At 45.9% G+C, this 22,181-nt stretch overlaps 1 long non-coding RNA gene across 1 annotated transcript in view; it reads right to left on the reverse strand.

The window, feature by feature from the left end:
* LOC138673972 (uncharacterized) overlaps positions 1–22,181 on the reverse strand; it is a 237,326-nt gene that overhangs the window by 131,584 nt on the left and 83,561 nt on the right. The window lies entirely within an intron of this gene.

Genomic DNA, 22,181 nt, shown 5'->3' on the forward strand with positions numbered 1-22,181 from the left:
TGACGTGTTATGGACCTGGTGGTTAGGAGCACCCGGCACGACCTGATAGTTAAACTCACACAGGACAAGCTCTGGGATGTGGGAGCTCTGCTGACCGCAGGCCCTAATCCTATCACAACAACTAGAAATAGCCGTGGAGCGTTCCTGACACTCCCTAGACGCCTCTTCACAGCCTAAGAGCTAGCTAGCCCTAGAGATAGAAAATAAAGCCTACCTTGACTCAGAGAAATTCCCCAAAGGAAAAGGCAGCCCCCCACATATATTGACTGTGAGTAAAGATGAAAGTCACAAACGCAGAAATGAAACAGGTTTCAGCAAAGGGAGGCCAGACTTACTAAACAGACAGAGGATAGGAAAGGTATCTTTGCGGTCAGCACAAAAAACTACAAAAGACCACGCAGAGTGTGCAAAAAGACCTCCGCACCGACTAACGGTGCGGAGATGCCACTCTGCATCCCAGAGCTTCCAGCTAGCAAGACAAAATCATGATAACCAGCTGGACAAGGAAACAATGAACAAATAATAACTATCAGTAACTTAGCTTCTGCTGGAGAAGACAGGTCACCAGAAAGATCCAAGAGCGAACTGAACCAATGCAGGAACATTGACAGCTGGCATGGAGTAACGATCTGAGTGGAGTTAAATAGAGCAGCCAACCAAAGGATAAACCACGTCACCTGTGTAAGGAACCTCAGAAGCAGCAGCTTCACTCACAGCCACCAGAGGGAGTCCATGAACAGAACTCGCCGAAGTACCATTCACGACCACAGGAGGGAGTTCGACAACAGAATTCACAACAGTACCCCCCCCTTGAGGAGGGGTCACCGAACCCTCACCAGAGCCCCCAGGCCGATCAGGATGAGCCAAATGAAAGGCACGAACTAGATCGGCAGCATGAACATCAGAGGCAAAAACCCAGGAATTATCTTCCTGACCATAACCCTTCCACTTGACCAGGTACTGGAGTTTCCGTCTCGAAACACGAGAATCCAAAATCTTCTCCACCACATACTCCAACTCCCCCTTGACCAACACCGGGGCAGGAGGATCAACGGAGGGAACCATAGGCGCCACGTATCTCCGCAACAACGACCTATGGAACACATTATGGATGGCAAAAGAAGCTGGAAGGTCCAAACGAAATGACACAGGATTAAGAACTTCAGAAATCTTATATGGCCCAATGAAACGAGGCTTAAACTTAGGAGAGGAAACCTTCATAGGAACATGACGAGATGACAACCAAACCAAATCCCCAACACGAAGTCGGGGACTAACACAGCGCCGGTGGTTAGCGAAACGTTGAGCCTTCTCCTGGGACAATGTCAAATTGTCCACCACATGAGTCCAAATCTGTTGCAACCTGTCCACCACCGTATCCACACCAGGACAGTCCGAAGGCTCAACTTGCCCTGAAGAGAAACGAGGATGGAAACCAGAATTACAGAAAAAAGGAGAAACTAAAGTAGCCGAGCTGGCCTGATTATTAAGGGCGAACACCCAATCATCCTGATCAGCAGAAACAAAGCATCTCAGATATGTTTCCAAAGTCTGATTAGTTCGATTGGTTTGGCCATTTGTCTGAGGATGGAAAGCCGAAGAAAAAGACAAATCAATGCCCATCTTAGCACAAAAGGACCGCCAAAACCTCGAAACAAACTGGGAACCTCTGTCCGAGACAATGTTCTCTGGAATGCCATGCAAACGAACCACATGCTGGAAAAACAATGGCACCAAATCAGAGGAGGAAGGCAATTTAGACAAGGGTACCAAATGGACCATCTTAGAGAAGCGATCACAAACCACCCAGATGACTGACATCCTTTGAGAAACAGGGAGATCAGAAATAAAATCCATGGAAATATGCGTCCAGGGCCTCTTCGGGACCGGCAAGGGCAAAAGCAACCCACTGGCACGAGAACAGCAGGGCTTAGCCCGAGCACAAGTCCCACAGGACTGCACAAAAGAACGCACATCCCGTGACAAAGAAGGCCACCAAAAGGATCTAGCCACCAAATCTCTGGTACCAAAGATTCCAGGATGACCAGCCAACACCGAACAATGAACCTCAGAGATAACTCTACTAGTCCATCTATCAGGGACAAACAGTTTCTCCGTAGGACAACGGTCAGGTCTATCAGCCTGAAATTCTGCAGCACGCACCGCAAATCAGGGGAGATGGCAGACAAAATTACCCCCTCTTTAAGAATACCCGCTGGCTCCGGAACACCCGGAGAGTCAGGCACAAAACTCCTTGACAAGGCATCAGCCTTCACATTCTTAGATCCCAGAAGGTATGAAACCACAAAATCAAAACGGGAGAAAAAGAGCAACCATCGAGCCTGTCTAGGATTCAACCGTTTGGCAGACTCGAGATAAGTCAAATTCTTGTGATCCGTCAAGACCACCACGCGATGTTTAGCTCCTTCAAGCCAATGTTGCCATTCCTCGAATGCCCACTTCATGGCCAACAACTCTCGATTGCCAACATCATAATTGCGCTCAGCAGGTGAGAATTTTCTAGAAAAGAAGGCACATGGTTTCATCACCGAGCCATCAGAACTTCTTTGCGACAAAACAGCCCCTGCTCCAATCTCAGAAGCATCAACCTCGACCTGAAACGGGAGCGAAACATCTGGCTGGCACAACACAGGGGCAGAAGAAAAACGACGCTTAAACTCATGAAAAGCCTCTACAGGCTACAGAGGACCACTTGACCACATCAGCACCTTTCTTGGTCAAATCAGTCAACGGTTTAGCAATACTAGAAAAATTAGCGATGAAGCGACGGTAAAAATTAGCAAAGCCCAGGAACTTCTGCAGGCTCTTCACAGATGTCGGCTGAGTCCAATCATAAATGGCCTGAACTTTAACAGGATCCATGTCGATAGTAGAAGGGGAAAAAATGAAACCCAAAAATGAAACCCTCTGAACTCCAAAGAGACAATTTGACGCCTTCACAAACAAGGAATTTGCACGAAGGACCTGGAACACCATTCTGACCTGCTTCACATGAGACTCCCAATCATCCGAAAAGACCAAAATGTCATCCAAATATATAATCATGAATCTATCCAGGTACTCTCGGAAGATGTCATGCATAAAGGACTGAAACACAGATGGAGCATTAGAAAGCCCGAATGGCATAACCAGGTACTCAAAATGGCCCTCGGGTGTATTAAATGCTGTTTTCCATTCATCGCCCTGTTTAATTCGCACAAGATTATACGCCCCTCGAAGATCTATCTTGGTGAACCAACTAGCCCCCTTAATCCGAGCAAACAAATCAGACAGCAGCGGCAAAGGATACTGAAATTTGACTGTGATCTTATCAAGAAGGCGGTAATCAATACAAGGTCTCAAAGAGCCATCCTTCTTGGCCACAAAAAAGAACCCTGCTCCCAATGGTGACGACGATGGGCGAATATGACCCTTCTCCAAGGATTCCTTTATATAACTCCGCATAGCGGCGTGCTCTGGCACAGATAAATTAAACAGACGGCCCTTAGGAAACTTACTACCAGGAATCAAATTAATAGCACAATCGCAATCCCTATGAGGAGGTAGGGCACCGGATTTGGGCTCTTCAAATACATCCCGATAATCTGATAAAAACTCAGGGACTTCAGAAGGAGTGGAAGGCGAAATTGACAACAATGGAACATCACCATGTACCCCCTGACAACCCCAGCCGGACACAGACATAGATTTCCAATCCAACACTGGATTATGGACCTGTAGCCATGGCAACCCCAAAACGACCACATCATGCAGATTATGCAACACCAAAAAGCGAATATCCTCCTGATGTGCAGGAGCCATGCACATGGTCAATTGAGTCCAATACTGAGGCTTATTCTTGGCCAAAGGCGTAGCATCGATTCCTCTCAATGGAATAGGATACTGCAAGGGCTCCAAGAAAAAACCACAGCGCCTGGCAAACTCCAAGTCCATCAAATTCAGGGCAGCGCCTGAATCCACAAATGCCATAACAGAATAGGACGACAGAGAGCAAATCAGAGTAACGGACAAAAGAAATTTAGACTGCACCGTACCAATGGTGGCAGACCTAGCGAACCGCTTAGTGTGCTTAGGACAATCGGAGATAGCATGAGTGGATTCACCACAGTAAAAACACAGCCCATTCCGACGTCTGTGTTCTTGCCGTTCAGCTCTGGTCAAAGTCCTATCACACTGCATAGGCTCAGGCCTATGCTCAGAGAATACCGCCAGATGGTGCACAGCTTTGCGCTCACGCAAGCGCCGATCGATCTGAATGGCCAAGGACATAGACTCATTCAGACCAGCAGGCGTGGGAAATCCCACCATGACATCCTTAAGGGCTTCAGAAAGACCCTTTCTGAAAATTGCCACCAGGGCATTCCACTGAGTAAGCACAGACCACTTTCTAAACTTCTGACAGTACACCTCCGCTTCATCCTGACCCTGACACAAAGCCAGCAAGATTTTCTCTGCCTGATCCACTGAATTTGGTTCATCATAAAGCAATCCAAGCGCCAGAAAAAACGCATCAACATCACGCAATGCCGGATCTCCTGGCGCAAGGGAAAATGCCCAGTCTTGAGGGTCACCACGCAACAAAGAAATAATGATTTTTACTTGTTGAACGGGGTCACCAGATGAGCGGGGTTTCAAAGCTAGAAACAGTTTACAATTATTTTTGAAATTCAGAAACTTAGATCTATTCCCAGAAAATAAATCTGGAATAGGAATTCTAGGCTTTAACATAGGATTCTGAACCACAAAATCTTGAATGTTTTGTACCCTTGCAGTGAGATGATCCACACAAGAGGACAGACCTTGAATGTCCATGTCTACACCTGTGTCCTGAACCACCCAAAGGTTTAGGGGGAAAGAAAGACAAAACACAGTGCAAAGAAGAAAAAAATGGTCTCAGAACTTCTCTTATCCCTCTATTGAGATGCATTAATACTTTGGGCCAGCTGTACTGTTATGGACCTAGTGGTTAGGAGCGCCCGGCACGACCTGATAGTTAAACTCACACAGGACAAGCTCTGGGATGTGGGAGCTCTGCTGACCGCAGGCCCTAATCCTATCAAAACAACTAGAAATAGCCGTGGAGCGTTCCTGACACTCCCTAGACGCCTCTTCACAGCCTAAGAGCTAGCTAGCCCTAGAGATAGGAAATAAAGCCTACCTTGCCTCAGAGAAATTCCCCAAAGGAAAAGGCAGCCCCCCACATATATTGACAGTGAGTAAAGGGAGGCCAGACTTACTAAACAGACAGAGCATAGGAAAGGTATCTTTGCAGTCAGCACAAAAAACTACAAAAGGCCACGCAGAGTGTGCAAAAAGACCTCCGCACCGACTAACGGTGCGGAGATGCCACTCTGCATCCCAGAGCTTCCAGCTAGCAAGACAAAATCATGATAACCAGCTGGACAAGGAAACAATGAACAAATAATAACTATCAGGAACTTAGCTTCTGCTGGAGAAGACAGGTCACCAGAAAGATCCAAGAGCGAACTGAACCAATACAGGAACATTGACAGCTGGCATGGAGTAACGATCTGAGTGGAGTTAAATAGAGCAGCCAATCAAAGGATAAACCACGTCACCTGTGTAAGGAACCTCAGAAGCAGCAGCTTCACTCACAGCCACCAGAGGGAGTCCATGAACAGAACTCGCCGAAGTACCATTCACGACCACAGGAGGGAGTTCGACAACAGAATTCACAACAGTGACGGTACCCTTAGTCTGGACGCGAATTGGCCCCTCCCTACTCTCCTCCAGTCAGTGCCCCTCTTCCTACTCCCCTCCAGTTAGTGCCAGTGTGTCGCCCCATCCCGGACATTAAAATAATAAAACAAATAAAACATTGTGCTATTTTCACCTTCCGACGTCCACCGATGCACGCGATGCTGCCGCCAGCTTCCGTTCCCAGTGATGCATTGCGAAATTACCCAGATGACTTAGCGGTCTCGCGAGACCGCTAAGTCATCTGGGTAACTTTGCAATGCATCACTGAGAACGGAAGCTGGCGGCAGCATCGCGCACATCGGGACAGCTTCGTTGGACGCCAGAGGGTGAGTATATAGTTATTTTTATTTTTATTTTATTTTTTAACAGGGATATGGTGCCCACACTGCTATATACTATGTAGGCTGTGTAATATACTGCATGGGCTGTGTTATATACTGCGTGGCCTGTGCTATATACTACGTGGGCTGTGCTGTATACTACGTGGGCTGTGTTATATGCTACGTAGGCTGTGTTATATACTACGTGGGCTGTGTTATATACTGCCTGGGCTGTGCTATATATTACGTGGGCTGTGTTATATACTGCCTGGCTGCTATATACTACGTGGGCAGTGTTATATACTGCATGGGCAGTGTTATATACTGCGTGGGCAGTGTTATATACTGCGTGGGCTGTGTTATATACTGAGTGGCCTGTGTTATATACTACCTGGGCTGTGTTATATACTACGTGGGCTGTGCTATATATTACGTGGGCTGTGTTATATACTATGTGGCTGTGTTATATACTACGTGGGCTGTGCTATATATTACGTGGGCTGCGTTATATACTACGTGGGCTGTGCTATATACTACATGGGCTGTGTTATATATTACGTGGGCTGTGTTATATATTACGTGGGCTGTGTTATATACTGCCTGGATGCTATATACTACGTGGGCAGTGTTATATACCACGTGGGCAGTGTTATATACTGCGTGGGCTGTGTTATATACTGAGTGGCCTGTGTTATATACTACGTGGGCTGTGTTATATATTACGTGGGCTGTGCTATATATTACGTGGGCTGTGTTATATACTATGTGGCTGTGTTATATACTGTATGGGCTGTGTTATATAGTGCGTGGGCAGTGTTATATACTGCATGGGCTGTGTTATATACTGCGTGGCCTGTGTTATATATTACATGGGCTGTGTTATATACTGCGTGGGCAGTGTTATATACTGCATGGGCTGTGTTATATACTGTGTGGCCTGTGTTATATATTACATGGGCTGTGTTATATACTACGTGGGCTGTGCTATATATTACGTGGGCTGTGTTATATACTGCCTGGATGCTATATACTACGTGGGCAGTGTTATATACCATGTGGGCTGTGTTATATACTATGTGGCCTGTGTTATATACTGCATGGGCTGTGCTATATATTACGTGGGCTGTGTTATAAACTACATGGCTGGTATATACTACATGGCTGTGCTATATACTACGTGGCTGTCTGTGTCACGTGAGCTGTGCTATATACTATGTGGCTGCTATATACTACGTGGCTGCTATATACTACGTGGCTGTGCTATATACTACGTGGCTGTCTGTGTTATATACTACGTGGCTGTGTTATATACTATGTGGCTGTGCTATTTACTATGTGGCTGTGCTATATACTATATGGCTGTGCTATATACTACGTGGCTGGCTGTGTTATATACTACGTAGCTGTTATATACTACGTGGCTGTACTATATACTACGTGGCTGGCTGTGCTATATACTACGTGGCTGTCTGTGTTATATACTACGTGGCTGCGTTATATACTACGTGGCTGTCTGTGTTATATACTACATGGCTGTGCTATATACTACGTGGCTGTCTGTGTTATATACTACGTGGCTGTGTTATATACTACATGGCTGTGCTATATACTACGTGGCTGTGCTATATACTACGTGGCTGTGTTAAGCACGACGTACATACATACATACATACATATTCCAGAATACCCGATGTGTTAGAATCGGGCCACCATCTAGTATTTTATAAATTTATAAATTCAGAAAAAAGTAGTGTCATGCTTCTTTCTATCTGAGTGTCTGGATACAGTGAATTGCAATAAATGAGGAATATGGTGGTTCAATGATACGATCACAGTGATGCATGAATGTGGTTTACTGCCAGCACTTTTCAAGGTTTACAAACCTCTTCATCAGGACCAAACCACAATGATCTGGATGCAGTGAATGACAGTTCTACTGTCCAGTCTAGGAATGGAGCTGTCAGTATGGTAATGGACCACTCAGCAATCCAATCGGATGCTGAGGCGTGCTGAGCTGTCAGTGTCTGGAGTGACAGTTTGGCCATCCAATCAGGACTATGGTGTATTGGGACTTCATAAATGTGTCTCTTGTCTAGTTTAATTCTCTATTTAACCAGCTCTCTGCCTTGATTGCCAATTGCAGCTTTGCTTATGAGGTGTGTGCTTGCTTCATTCTCCATGTCTGGTATTCTGATCTTTGCTGCTTGACCTAGGATTTGTCTTGATCATCCGTTTGCCTAGCCCTTTTGCTGTGATTCGCTATCTTCTTGAAATATTGATCTAGGACAGTTTCCTGACTATGACTTTGTCTCATCCCTTTGTCTATGAAGTATTCTCTTGGTTTTTGTCCTTGGACCTCTTGACTACCCAGCCTCATGGCTTACCCTTGATTAGTGACTAGCATCACAAATATATTAATAGACAAAGGGAATCTCAGTAAGGCCAGACTTTATCATAAACATGAAATTTAACACTTCTTGTTACACTACAGTGGGTAAACTTAAAAGATCAGGCATTGAGTTCACAATGGACACATCCAAAGGGTAGTAGCGCCGTCATTGGACAGGTTTTTCAACATTTTTTTTTGTTCTACTCACCATTAACAACACTTTCATGAAGCAAATTCCCATCACAATGCTACACCTAACGCACTGCTTGAGCTGGAGGTGACATGTTTTTCTGAAGGTGACATTAAGCTGTTCATTACATTTGGACATGTACATCAATAGCATTCTTTCAAAAGGAAGGAATTTGTGCAGTGGCGTAACTAAAGTCCTATAGGCCCTAAGTCAAAATTAAGATCTGGGCACACCCTCTTCAGCTCAGATACATAGGCTCCAGTAGTGTTGCTCTGGCAAAAATTAAGAGACCGCCACATCAAAACCCTGTCATGGCAGCCCAATATCCAGACCTGAACCCCATTGAAAACCTCTGGAATGTAATCAGGAGGATGATGGACAGTCACAAACCATCAAACAAAGTAGAACTGCTTAGATTTTTGCTCCATAAGCAGTGTGAAAGACTGGTGGAAAGCATGCCAAGATGCATGAAAGCTGTGATTAAAAATTATGGTTATTCCACAAAATATTGATTTCTGAACTCTTCCTGAGTTAAAACATTAGAATTGTTGTTTCTAAATGATTATGAACTTGTTTTCTTTGCATTATTTGAGGTCTGAAAGCAATGTTTTTGTTTTTTTTTTTATTTTGAACATTTTTCTTTGTCAGAAAACATACAAAATTTATTGCTTGGAAATTCAGAGACATGTTGTCAGAAGTTTATAGAATAAAAGAACAATTTACATTTTACCCAAAAATTTACCTATAAAGAAAAAAATTAGACAAACTGAAAATTTTGCACTGGACTCTTAATTCTTGCCAGAGCTGTGTGTGTTTGCCTCAAGTAAAAGTAAACATAGAGATGAAATATACAGTATACATTTCTCAGTAAGCTCTGCACAAAGACAATTTTCTAAGTGATACTTCAAAATAATACAGTCATCCAGTTGCCAGTAACAAATGTTATCTTCACACCTCTGCCAAGCAAAACCAGCAATACCAAGACCAATATCACCAACATTACCATTATACAGGGAAAAATAATGCTGCCATACCATTACCATATATCACAGCCTCAGTGGCGTAGGAAGGGGGGTGCAGGGGGGGGGGCGGTCCGCCCCGGGCGGCACAATGCGGGGGGCGGCCGGAGCTGCAGGAGAAGAAAAAAAAAAGACGCCCCTTTAAATCTTCGGGCGGCGCCGTCCGCCGCCACGACCAGGGCCAGCTCCCCCCACCACCGCCCCCCGCCCCCGCCCCAATACTCACCTCTCCTGGTTCCTGCGGCTTCAGCGTCCTCTGACTCTGCGACGTCTTAGAGCAGAGGGCGCGATGACGTCACTACTGTGCGCGCCGCTCTGCCTCTCTGTCCTGAGCGTCGCAGAGCCGGAGAGACGCTGACTGGCTGCACCGCACCGGACCTGCGCTAGGAACCGGAGAGGTGAGGATTTTACTTTTTTTTTTTCTTTATGTCTGACTGTCTGGGGGCAATGCTGGACACACTGGGGCAATACTGGAGACCATGGGGCAGATTGCTGGACACACCGGGGCAATACTGGAGACCATGGGGCAGATTGCTGGACACACCGGGGCAATACTGGAGACCATGGGGCAGATTGCTGGACACACCGGGGCAATACTGGAGACCATGGGGCAGATTGCTGGACACACTGGGACAATACTGGAGACCATGGGGCAGATTGCTGGACACACTGGGGCAATACTGGAGACCATGGGGCAGAATGCTGGACACACTGGGGCAATACTGGAGACCATGGGGCAGAATGCTGGACACACTTGGGCAATACAGGAGACTATGGGGCAGATTGCTGGACACACTGGGGCAATACAGGAGACTATGGGGCAGATTGCTGGACACACTGAATACTGGAGACCATGGGGCAGATTTCAGGACACATTGAGGCAATGCTGGAGACCCTGGGGCAGACTTCTGGACATACTGGGGCAATACAGGAGACCATGGGGCAGATTGCTGGACACACCAGGGCAATACTGGAGACCATGGGGCAGAATGCTGGACACACTGGGGCAATACAGGAGACCATGGGGCAGATTGCTGGACACTGGGGCAATACTGGAGACCCTGGGGCAGATTTCTGGACACATTGAGGCAATGCTGGAGACCCTGGGGCAGACTTCTGGACACACTGGGGCAATGCTGGACACTGGGGCAGATTGCTGGACACACTGGGGGTAATATGCTGGACATACTGGGGCAATGCTGGACACTGGGGGTAATATGCTGGACACACTGGGGCAGACTGCTGGACACACTGGGGAAAGGCTGGACACTGGGGCAGATTGCTGGACACACTGGGGGCAGTGCTGGACATACTGGGGCAGATTGCTGGACACACTGGGGGTAATATGCTGGACACACTGGGGCAGATTGCTGGACAACATGGGGGTAATATGCTGGACACACTGGGGCAGATTGCTGGACAACATGGGGGTAATATGCTGGACACACTGGGGGCAGGACTTGAGGCATGGGCAGAATGTAGATACGGGGCATGATTGGAGACACGGGGCCGGATTGGATCATGGGGCAGGATGGATACGATGGAGGCTGGTGGGGCAGGATGGGGAGATCATATGGGGTAGAATGGATACTCATGAGGGCAGGATGCGAGAACATATGGCTGGAGCCAGGAATGAGATAAACGGGGCCAGGGTGGGGAATATTATTACCATAGGGGCTAATTAAGGGATATTATTACTGCAGTGATGTATTTATTTTATTTTTTGAGTATACTGTTTTAAATGGGGGGCGATCCTGTTACTGTGCAGAGTGACACTATATCACCTTTTTTTCTTCATGTGATGTAATGTAGAAGTTGTGAAAAATTAAGTAATGTGTTCCGCAAGCGGAGCTCGAGATAACTGTGTTATTTCCTGCAGAAACGAGTCCTGGCTGGAAGGAATGATGGCGGTCTGTGCTGAATGAAAGATGAAGGACTTCACCTAGAGACGTCACTGGTGAGTCAGTGTTACCTATACACTGACACTATACACTGTATACTATATACAGAGCTCCTGTGTATAATACCACCAGTGATCACTGTATTACCTCTACACAGACACTGCATACTAAGTACAGATCTCCTGTGAATACTGGCACTTATGGTGATAGTATTGTGGTTTTTTTTTTTTATTACTGATCAGTATTGTAGTATTCAGTCACTATGTGGTGGTAATACAGTTAGGTCCATATATATTTGGACAGAGACAACATTTTTCTAATTTTGGTTATAGACATTACCACAATGAATTTTAATCAAAACAATTCAGATGCAGTTGAAGATCAGACTTTCAGCTTTCATTTGAGGGTATCCACATTAAAATTGGATGAAGGGTTTAGGAATTTCAGCTCCTTAACATGTGCCACCCTGTTTTTAAAGGGACCAAAAGTAATTGGACAATTGACTCCAAGGCTATTTCATGGACAGGTGTGGGCAATCCCTTCGCTATGTCATTCTCAATTAAGCAGATAAAAGGCCTGGAGTTGATTTGAGGTGCGGTGCTTGCATTTGGAAGGTTTTGCTGTGAAGTAAACATGCGGTCAAAGGAGCTCTCCATGCAGGTGAAACAAGCCATCCTTACGCTGCGAAAACAGAAAAAACCCTTCTGAGAAATTGCTACAATATTAGGAGTGTCAAAATCTACAGTTTGGTACATCCTGAGAAAGAAAGAAAGCACTGGTGAACTCATCAATGCAAAAAGACCTGGGCACCCACGGAAGACAACAGTGGTGGATGATCGCAGAATTATCTCCATGGTGAAGAGAAACCCCTTCACAACAGCCAACCAAGTGAACAACACTCTCCAGGAGGTAGGTGTATCAATATCCAAATCTACCATAAAGAGAAGACTGCATGAAAGTAAATACAGAGGGTTCACTGCACGGTGCAAGCCACTCATAAGCATCAAGAATAAAAAGGCTAGACTGGACTCTGCTAAAAAAAAATCTAAAAAAGCTAGCACCGTTCTGGAAGAACATTCTTTGGACAGATGAAACCAAGATCAACCTCTACCAGAAAGATGGAAAGAGAAAAGTATGGCGAAGGCGTGGTACAGCTCATGATCCAAAGCATACCACATCATCTGTAAAACACGGCAGAGGCAGTGTGATGGCTTGGGCATGCATGGCTGCCAGTGCCACTGGGTCACTAGTGTTTATTGATGATGTGACACAGGACACAAGCAGCCAAATGAATTCTGAGGTATTCAGAGATATACTGTGTGCTCAGATCCAGCCAAATGCAGCAAAACTGATTGGTCGTCGTTTCATACTACAGATGGACAATGACCCAAAACATAAAGCCAAAGCAACCCAGGAGTTTATCAAAGCAAAGAAGTGGAATATTTTTGAATGGCCAAGTCAGTCATCTGATCTCAACCCAATTGAGCATGCATTTCACTTGTTAAAGACTAAGCTTCAGACAGGAAGGCCCAAAAACAAACAGCAGCTGAAAACCACTGTAGTGTAGGCCTGGCAGAGCATCAAAAAGGAGGAAACACAGCGTCTGGTGATGTCCATGAGTTCAAGACTTCAGGCAGTCATTGCCAACAAAGGGTTTTCAACCAAGTACTAAAAATGAACATTTTATTTAAAAATTATTGAATCTGTCCAATTACTTTTGGTCCTTTTAAAAACAGGGTGGCACATGCTAAGGAGCTGAAACTCCTAAACCCTTCATCCAATTTTAATGTGGATACCCTCAAATGAAAGCTGAAAGTCTGAACTTCAACTGCATTGGAATTGTTTTGTTTAAAATTCATTGTGGTAATGTCTATAACCAAAATTAGAAAAATGTTGTCTCTGTCCAAATATATATGGACCTAACTGTATGTGGTCTGGAAATGGTGTTGTGGTATTTGTCCCTTGTATGTAGTATTATTCGGTCACTATGTGGCCTGGTCATGGTGTGGTGGTATTAAGTCACAGGTGTGGCATGTGGGCGTGACACCATTAGGCCCAGTTTAAGTTCTACAAAACAGGAAAACCATTTTTGGCAACCTTTCTGTGTATTGAGCTGGGGGGGGGGCGCCAAACTCAGGAACAGCCCCGGGCGGCAAAAGGTCTAGCTACGCCTCTGCACAGCCTATTAGGGTCCTATTCATTATTGCATTTGAGCCCTTTTTGTCTAGTATTTGGTGGTATGTTTAACCTGTTTTTGCATTCCTCTGAAAACTTTTAATTTGCAAATTTCATGAACCACGCTCGCCATTTTGAAGAATGAATTTGGAGCACAAAACATCATTGAATACCTGTCATGTCGGACGCTATTCACACTAGGGCGTCTGACAGACAGCGGTAATTCTGCATTCGTCCACTATGCGCTCAGTGATTTTATCTAGGTTGTCCGGGGTTAATCTAGCTGGTACTCGGATTGGAGGCTGGGTCACGCCCACGGCCTTTAACCCCATCCCGACCTTTGACGCCACGTAGGCGTCATGAAAGTCGGTGCCAATCCGACCTGTGACGCCTATGTGACGTCATGGAAAGATCGCGTCCCTGCAGATCGAGTGAAAGGGTTAACTCCCATTTCACCCGATCTGCAGGGACAGAGGGAGTGGTAGTTTAGCCCAGGGGGGGTAGTACAGCCCGTGGCTACGATCGCTCTGATTGGCTGTTGAAAGTGAAACTGCCAATCAGAGCGATTTGTAATATTTCACCTATTAAATCTGGTGAAATATTACAATCCAGCCATGGCCGATGCCGCAATATCATCGGCCATGGCTGGAAACACTAATGTGCCCCCACCCCACCCCACCGATCGCCCCCCAGCCCTCCGATCTGTCCGGTACACTGCTCTGGCTCCCCTCCGTCCTGTGCTCCGCTCCCCCCGTGCTCTTGTCCGCTCCCCCTGTGCTCCAGTCACCCCCCGGTGCTCCAATCACCTCCCCTGCACTCCGATCCACCCCCCCGTGCTCCGTTCCACCCCCCCGTGCTCCGTTCAACCCCCCCGTGCTCCGTTCCACCCCCCCCCGTGCTCCGTTCCACCCCCCCTGCGCTCTGATCCACCCCCCCATGCTCCGATCCCCCCCCCATGCTCCCACCCCACCCCATCATACTTACCGATCCTGCCGGGGTCCGTCCGTCTTCTCCCTGGGCGCCGCCATCTTCCAAAATGGCGGGCGCATGCGCGGTGCGCCCGCCGAATCTGCCGGCCGGCAGATTCGTTCCAAAGTGCATTTTGATCACTGAGATATAATCTATCACAGTGATCAAAATAAAAAAAATAATAAATGACCCCCCTTCCTTTGTCCCCCATAGGTAGGGACAATAAAAAAATAAAGAATTTTTTTTTTCTACTAATGTTAGAATAGGGTTAGGGGTAGGGTTAGGGTTAGGGGTAGGGTTAGGGCTAGGGTTAGGGTTAGGGCTAGGGGTAGGGGTAGGGGTAGGGTTAGGGCTAGGGTTAGGGTTAGGGCTAGGGTTAGGGTTTCGGTATGTGCACACGTCTTCTGGTCCTCTGCGGATTTTTCCGCTGTGGATTTGATAAATCCGCAGTGCTAAACCGCTGTGGATTTATGGCGGATTTACCGCGTTTTTTCTGCGCATTTCACTGCGGTTTTACAACTGCGGTTTACTATTGGAGCAGTTGTAAAACTGCTGCGGAATCCGCAGAAAGAAGTGACATGCTGCGGAACGTAAACCGCTGCGTTTCCGTGCAGTTTTTCTGCAGCATGTGTACAGCGATTTTTGTTTCCCATAGGTTTACATTGAACTGTAAACTCATGGGAAACTGCTGCGGATCCGCAGCGTTTTCCGCAGCGTGTGCACATACCTTTAGAATTAGGCTATGTGCACACGGTGCGGATTTGGCTGCGGATCCGCAGCGGATTGGCCGCTGCGGATTTGCAGCAGTGTTCCATCAGGTGTACAGTACCATGTAAACCTATGGAAAACAAAATCCGCTGCCCCCATGGTGCGGAAAATACCGTGCGGAAACGCTGCGTTGTATTTTCCGCAGCATGTCAATTCTTTGTGCGGATTCCGCAGCGTTTTACACCTGTTCCTCAATAGGAATCCGCAGGTGAAATCCGCACAAAAAACACTGGAAATCCGCGGAAAATCCGCAGGTAAAACGCAGTGCCTTTTACCCGCGGATTTTTCAAAAATGATGCTGAAAAATCTCACACGAATCCGCAACGTGGGCACATAGCCTTAGGGTTAGGGTTGGAATTAGGGTTGTGGTTAGGGTTAGGGGTGTGTTGGGGTTAGGGTTGTGATTAGGGTTATGGCTACAGTTGGGATTAGGGTTAGGGGTGTGTTGGGGTTAGTGTTGGAGGTAGAATTGAGGGGTTTCCACTGTTTAGGCACATCAGGGGTCTCCAAACGCAACATGGCGCCACCATTGATTCCAGCCAATCTTGTATTCAAAAAGTCAAATGGTGCTCCCTCAATTCCGAGCCCCGACGTGTGCCCAAACAGTGGTTTACCCCCACATATGGGGTACCAGCATACTCAGGATAAACTGCGCAACAATTACAGGGGTCCAAATTCTCCTGTTACCCTTGTGAAAATAAAAAAATGCTTGCTAAACATCATTTTTGAGGAAAGAAAAATTATTTTTTATTTTCACGGCTCTGCGTTGTAAACGTCTGTGAAGCACTTGGGGTTCAAAGTGCTCACCACATATCTAGATAAGTTCCTTGGGGGGTCTAGTTTCTAAAATGGGGTCACTTTTGGGGGGTTTCTACTGTTTAGGCACACCAGGGGCTCTGCCAACGCAACGTGACGCCCGCAGACCATTCCATCAAAGTCTGCATTTCAAAAGTCACTACTTCCCTTCTGAGCCCCGACGTGTGCCCAAACAGTGGTTTACCCCCACACATGGGGTATCAGCGTACTCAGGAGAAACTGGACAACAACTTTTGGGGTCCAATTTCTCCTGTAACCCTTGGGAAAATAAAAAATTCTGGGCTAAATAATTATTTTTGAGGAAAGAAAACGTATTTATTATTTTCACGGCTCTGCATTATAAACTTCTATGAAGCACTTGGGGGTTCAAAGTGCTCACCACACATCTAGATAAGTTCCTTTCGGGGTCTAGTTTCCAAAATGGGGTCACTTGTGGGGGGTTTCTACTGTTTAGCCACATCAGGGGCTCTCCAAACGCAACGTGACGCCCGCAGAGCATTCCATCAAAGTCTGCATTTCAAAACGTCACTACTTCAATTCCGAGCCCCGGCATGTGCCCAAACAGTAGTTTACCCCCACATATGGGGTATCACCGTACTCAGGAGAAACTGGACAACAAATATTGGGGTCAAATTTCTCCTGTTACCCTTGGGAAAATTAAAAAATTCTGGGCTAAATAATTATTTTTGAGGAAAGAAAACGTATTTATTATTTTCACGGCTCTGCATTATAAACTTCTGTGAAGCACTTGGGGGTTCAAAGTGCTCACCACACATCTAGATAAGTTCCTTTCGGGGTCTAGTTTCCAAAATGGGGTCACTTGTGGGGGGTTTCTACTGTTTAGCCACATCAGGGGCTCTGCAAACGCAACGTGACGCCCACAGAGCATTCCATCAAAGTCTCCATTTCAAAACGTCACTACTTCACTTCCGAGCCCCGGCATGTGCCCAAACAGTGGTTTACCCCCACGTATGGGGTATCAGCGTACTCAGGAGAAACTGGACAACAACTTTTGGTGTCAAATTTCTCCTGTTACCCTTGGGAAAATAAAAAATTGCAGGCTAAAAGATCATTTTTGAGAAAATAATTTTTTTTTTTTTTTCATGGCTCTGCGTTATAAACTTCTGTGAAGCACTTGGGGGTTCAAAGTGCTCACCACACATCTAGATTAGTTCCTTTGGGGGTCTAGTTTCCAAAATGGGGTCATTTGTGGGGGATCTCCAATGTTTAGGCACACAGGGGCTCTCCAAACGTGACATGGTGTCCGCTAATGATTGGAGCTAATTTTCCATTTAAAAAGCCAAATGGCGTGCCTTCCCTTCCGAGCCCTGCCGTGCGCCCAAACAGTGGTTTACCCCCACATATGGGGTATCAGCGTACTCAGAACAAACTGGACAACAATATTTGGGGTCCAATTTCTCCTATTACCCTTGTCAAAATAGGAAATTCCTGGCTAAAAAATCATTTTTGAGGAAAGAAAAATTATTTTTTATTTTCATGGCTTTGCGTTGTAAACTTCTGTGAAGCACCTGGGGGTTTAAAGTGCTCAATATGCATCTAGATAAGTTCCTTGGGGGGTCTAGTTTCCAAAATGGGGTCACTTGTGGGGGAGCTCCAATGTTTAGGCACACAGGGGCTCTCCAAACGCGACATGGTGTCCGCTAACAATTGGAGCTAATTTTCCATTCAAAAAGTCAAATGGCGCGCCTTCCCTTCCGAGCCCTGCCGTGTGCCCAAACAGTGGTTTACCCCCACATATGAGGTATCGGCGTACTCGGGAGAAATTGCCCAACAAATTTTATGATCCATTTTATCCTATTGCCCATGTGAAAATGAAAAAATTGAGGCGAAAAGAATTTTTTTGTGAAAAAAAAGTACTTTTTCATTTTTACAGATCAATTTGTGAAGCACCTGAGGGTTTAAAGTGCTCACTAGGCATCTAGATAAGTTCCTTGGGGGGTCTAGTTTCCAAAATGGGGTCACTTGTGGGGGAGCGCCAAAGTTTAGGCACACAGGGGCTCTCCAAACGCGACATGGTGTCCGCTAGCGATGGAGATAATTTTTCATTCAAAAAGTCAAATGGTGCTCCTTCCCTTCCGAGCTTTACCATGTGCCCAAACAGTGGTTTACCCCCACATGTGAGGTATTGGTGTACTCAGGAGAAATTGCACAACAAATTTTAGGATTCATTTTATCCTGTTGCCCATGTGAAAATGAAAAAATTGAGGCTAAAAGAATTTTTTTGTGAAAAAAAAGTACTTTTTCATTTTTACGGATCAATTTGTGAAGCACCTGGGGGTTCAAAGTGCTCACTATGCATCTAGATAAGTTCTTTGGGGCGTCTAGTTTCCAAAATGGGGTCACTTGTGGGGGAGCTCCAATTTTTAGGCACGCGGGGGCTCTCCAAACGTGACATGGTGTCCGCTAAAGAGTGGAGCCAATTTTTCATTCAAAAAGCCTATCGCAGCTGACATCCGGCACTATGTGCCAGGAGCGGTCACGGACCGCCCCCGGCACATTAACCCCCGGCACACCGCGATCAAAGATGATCGCGATGTGCCGGCGGTACAGGGAAGCTTCCCGCAGGGAGGGGGCTCCCTGCGGGCTTCCCTGAGCCCCCCGCAGCAACGCGATGTGATCGCGTTGCTGCGAGAGTCTCACCTCCCTCCCTGATCCCTCCAGCCCCGGATCCAAGATGGCCGCGGATCCGGGTCCTGCAGGGAGGGAGGTGGCTTCACAGAGCCTGCTCAGAGCAGGCACTGTGAAGCCTGCAGTGCTGCATGTCAGATCAGTGATCTGACAGAGTGCTGTGCAAACTGTCAGATCACTGATCTGTGATGTCCCCCCCTGGGACAAAGTAAAAAAATAAAAAAAAAATTTCAAATGTGTAAAAAAAAATAAAAAAAAATATTCCAAAATAATGAAAAAAAAAAAAAAATATTATTCCCATAAATACATTTCTTTATCTAAATAAAAAAAACAAAACAATAAAAGTACACATATTTAGTATCGCCGCGTCCGTAACGGCCCGACCTATAAAACTGGCCCACTAGTTAACCCCTTCAGTAAACACCGTAAGAAAAAAAAAATAAAAACGAGGCAAAAAACAACGCTTTATTATCATACCGCCGAACAAAAAGTGGAATAACACGCGATCAAAAAGACAGATATAAATAACCATGGTACCGCTGAAAACGTCATCTTGTCCCGCAAAAAACGAGCCGCCATACAGCATTATCAGCAAAAAAATAAAAAAGTTATAGTCCTGAGAATAAAGCGATGCCAAAATAATTATTTTTTCTATAAAATAGTTTTTATCGTATAAAAGCGCCAAAACATAAAAAAATGATATAAATGAGGTGTCACTGTAATCGTACTGACCCGAAGAATAAAACTGCTTTATCAATTTTACCAAACGCGGAACGGTATAAACGCCTCCCCCAAAAGAAATTCATGAATAGCTGGTTTTTGGTCAGTCTGCCTCACAAAAATCGGAATAAAAAGCGATCAAAAAATGTCACCTGCCCGAATATGTTACCAATAAAAACGTCAACTCGTCCCGCAAAAAACAAGACCTCACATGACTATGTGGACCAAAATATAGAAAAATTATAGCTCTCAAAATGTGGTAACGCAAAAAATATTTTTTGCAATAAAAAGCGTCTTTCAGTGTGTGACGGCTGCCAATCATAAAAATCCGCTAAAAAACCCGCTATAAAAGTAAATCAAACCCCCCGTCATCACCCCCTTAGTTAGGGAAACATTCAAAAAATGTATTTATTTCCATTTTCCCATTAGGGCTAGGGTTAGAGTTAGGGCTAGGGTTAGGGCTAGGGCTAGGGTTAGGGCTAGGGTTAGGGCTAGGGTTAGGGCTAGGGTTAGGGTTAGGGCTAGGGTTAGGGTTAGGGCTAGGGTTAGGGTTAGGGTTAGGGCTAGGGTTAGGGCTAGGGTTAGGGCTAGGGTTAGGGCTAGGGTTAGGGTTAGGGCTAGGGTTAGGGTTAGCGCTAGGGTTAGGGCTAGGGTTAGGGTTAGGGCTAGGGTTAGGGTTAGGGCTAGAGTTAGGGCTAGGGTTAGGGCTAGGGTTAGGGCTAGGGTTAGGGTTAGGGCTAAGGTTAGGGCTAGGGCTAGGGTTAGGGCTAGGGTTAGGGCTAGGGTTAGGGCTAGGGTTAGGGCTAGGGTTAGGATTAGGGTTAGGGCTAGGGTTAGGGCTAGGGCTACAGTTTGGGTTGGGGCTAAAGTTACAGTTAGGGTTTAGATTACATTTACGGTTGGGAATAGGGTTGGGATTAGGGTTAGGGGTGTGTCAGGGTTAGAGGTGTGGTTAGGGTTACTGTTGGGATTAGGGTTAGGGATGTGTTTGGATTAGGGTTTCAGTTATAATTGGGGGTTTCCACTGTTTAGGCACATCAGGGGCTCTCCAAACGCGACATGGCGTCCGATCTCAATTCCAGCCAATTCTGCGTTGAAAAAGTAAAACAGTGCTTCTTCCCTTCCGAGCTCTCCCGTGTGCCCAAACAGGGGTTTACCCCAACATATGGGGTATCAGTGTACTCAGGACAAATAGGACAACAACTTTTGGGGTCCAATTTCTCCTGTTACCCTTGGGAAAATACAAAACTCGGGGCTAAAACATATTTTTTGTGGGAAAAAAAAAGATTTTTTATTTTCACGGCTCTGCGTTATAAACTGTAGTGAAACACTTGGGGGTTCAAAGTTCTCACAACACATCTAGATTAGTTCCCTGGCGGGTCTAGTTTCCAATATGGGGTCACTTGTGGGGGGTTTCTACTGTTTAGGTACATTAGGGGTTCTGCAAACGCAATGTGACGTCTGCAGACCATTCCATCTAAGTCTGCATTCCAAATGGCGCTCCTTCCCTTCTGAGCTCTGCCATGCGCTCAAACGGTGGTTTCCCCCAACATACGGGGTATCAGCGTATTCAGGACAAATTGGACAACAACTTTTGGGGTCGAATTTCTCCTCTTACCCTCGGGAAAATACAAAACTGGGGGCTAAAAAATAATTTTGGGGGAAAAGATTTTTTTTTTTAATTTTCACGGCTCTGCGTTACAAACTGTAGTGAAACACTTGGGGGTTCAAAGCTATCACAACACATCTAGATGAGTTCCTTAGGGGGTCTAGTTTCCAAAATGGTGTCACTTGTGGGAGGTTTCTACTGTTTAGGTACATTAGGGGCTCTGCAAATGCAATGTGACACCTGCAGATGACAATTTTCACAGAGAAAAAATATAAACTTGGGTATAAGTACAAAAGCTCACAGAAAAATCCCAAGAATTAAAAAAATTAACCTTTATTAATATAATCTTATAAAAAGTATTAGATACCAACTATGTGCACAACCACACCATCACCAAGATTAACAACATCCCATAGGAAAGGCCAAGTTGGTGCCAATCCCTACACTAAACTACAATGACCCTACCTGACCAGCGGAGGTTGGCACCCTATAACACCTGCGCAATGGCGCCCCCGCTCCTCGTCGACTCTCCCTGCTAACCCTAGTGGGCCCTACTGGAGTCAGGGAACCGAAAACGACAAGTATACAGTGCAAATCAGAAATGATGGGTCAATAGCAGTTACCCAGAAACCCTATTTTGCTAGCTGCACTACACCTTCCTAGTCGCAGGGGTCGACACCCTAATTGCCAATGGTGCCCCCGCTCCACGATGGCTACACTTATCTTACCCTATAATAACAACATGAAGGGCAGGCAGGATGTTAAACAAAAATTTAGAGGCATATATCCCGAGGATATGCGATGTCTGTTTGATAATGGGGTCTACTTCCTCTCCTTTTACCTATAGACCGTGCTGATCATTCATACTCCATATATTCCAAAGTCATCTGAATTTAGCATATACATAGATCAAT

Source organism: Ranitomeya imitator, chromosome 4, assembly GCF_032444005.1.
Source record: "Ranitomeya imitator isolate aRanImi1 chromosome 4, aRanImi1.pri, whole genome shotgun sequence".
NCBI lineage: Eukaryota > Metazoa > Chordata > Amphibia > Anura > Dendrobatidae > Ranitomeya > Ranitomeya imitator.